Below are 1,790 nucleotides of genomic sequence, written 5' to 3' on the forward strand. Positions count from 1 at the left end.
AGCAGGCAAATCACCGTGTCTGGCACACTGACTTATTCCACTGGTATGTGCAGGGACATTTCTGCTCTTTTCTTAGCACACCAGTCTCTTCTTTTCAGATGTATTACCTGTTGGCTTTGCCACAGTCCTCCAAGTTTAAAAAATCCAGTGCTTGTCCTTTGAGAGGATGAATTTCTTCATTATAAAAAAGTGACTGGAAGCCAGTCTGGCTTCAATCCCTCTGCCTGAGTGACTGTAAAATACATGAGGCATGAAGTGAGTTCATAGGGTGTGTCCTGGTGGCCCATGGAGGCCATTCCCTGTCACAGTGACAGTCACAGAGCGCTCACATGGCTTTGCACTCGCCTTCTGTTCCTCCAGCATTTGCCATAGTCCCATCAGAGGGGTTCAAGAGTGCACCCTGCCTGCCTCTGTTGTGTCCTTGCCATCCTAAACTCATTCTATGCAGGGTGCTTGAGCTCACAGATCTCTCCAGAGTTCTTTCTCTGCCCTTGTCTAGACTCAGTGTCAGTCACCTGGCCCTTGTGTGATGCTTACCAAAGCAGGTAACAACTGTTGTGTTGCTGTGGCAGGGTCAGCCTATTTGCAAGAGCCTTAGCAGGGCAATGCTGTTGGAATCAAGTTGCAATGCAGAGTCTGTTGCTGACCCTCGGCCCTTGCAGTCTGCCTTGGTGCAGCCTTGCTGTTCTCTTTCCTTCCCACTGGTCACACTTGACACAACTGGAGAAAAACAGCATTTACAACAAATGCCACACTTGTTGCTGTGTGAATACCTGGTGTTCTTTCACTTTAGTGTCTTCAATAATCTGCAGGGAATTCCAGTACCTGCTTCTGTAGAGCTTTCATCCCTGCTGGGGGCTTTGGTGTAGGGATACCAAAGTTTTTATTCCCTTAGCCTTGATATTGATTTGACCAGACTGCTCCTGCTGCATAAGAAATAATCAATGGAGAAACAAAGTAACTGCTGGAATATTTACTTCCATTGTAGAATCACGGGGCATATTTGGTTCCAGGAGAAACTTAATTTCTAATGTTCAATAAATCACTGTTCACAGTAAGGTGAGAGATCAGAACCACACAGGAGGAGTCACACATGCAGAAAAAATTCCCCAGTGGGCACCTGGGCTGTGCAGGCTGTCTGGCGGGGGGATTCAGCTTCATGAGGAACTGTATTTGGAGCTCAGCTCTGTCAGTCACCTAACCAGCTGTGTTGTTTCTTTTGGCAGCCAGTGGTGGAATAAAGAAGTCTGGCAAAAAGTAGCTTGATCAAACTGCAGAATAAGAAGTGATCAAGTTACTCAATGGACCTGCAGACTTCAGAGAGTCTTGAAAACACTCTGTCATTTGGGAAACATTGTACATTTTGTTTAGTCACAATAAATCCTTTTTGTTAAGATGTGATATTTTCTCTTTACCTGTAGGTTTTGTTTAAAAATGGCTTTACTGATTTATACCGGAAATGAAACTTTTACTGAAGACCATGTGTGCCCTTGTGCAGCCTGAGTGCATCTGGTTGTTTGCTTGTCATTTGTGAGAATAAATTTCAACTTCTCTCTTTTGACAGTGGAGTCAGGGCCTGAGTGGTAAAATCTGCAGTTTTATTCTGGAGGTTTAGGTTTAGCTGCAGTTGTCTGAGATGTGGCTATAGCAGTGTGTGCTCTCCTAAGAGCTCTAAGTTTTCTTTAAACAAAAGCTGGGTTGTACTTCCATCACCGTCACTTTGGGGCAGCCACTCCAAAACAACTCCTTCCTTCCACTCTTAAGTGTTCCTACTTAAGAGCACTGCAGAG

The 1,790-nt window shown here is 44.9% G+C and overlaps 1 long non-coding RNA gene across 1 annotated transcript in view; it reads left to right on the top strand.

Annotated features, from left to right (window-relative positions):
* LOC102032163 overlaps positions 1-1,481 on the top strand; it is a 1,903-nt gene extending 422 nt beyond the window's left edge. Inside the window, exon 2 of the long non-coding RNA XR_265321.2 lies at positions 1,227-1,481. This is a non-coding gene — a long non-coding RNA (uncharacterized LOC102032163). The remainder of the gene's footprint in view (positions 1-1,226) is intronic.
* The last annotated feature ends 309 nt before the right edge of the window (positions 1,482-1,790 follow it).

The sequence above is a fragment of the Geospiza fortis genome, unplaced genomic scaffold, assembly GCF_000277835.1.
Source record: "Geospiza fortis unplaced genomic scaffold, GeoFor_1.0 scaffold70, whole genome shotgun sequence".
NCBI classification, from domain to species: Eukaryota; Metazoa; Chordata; class Aves; order Passeriformes; family Thraupidae; genus Geospiza; species Geospiza fortis.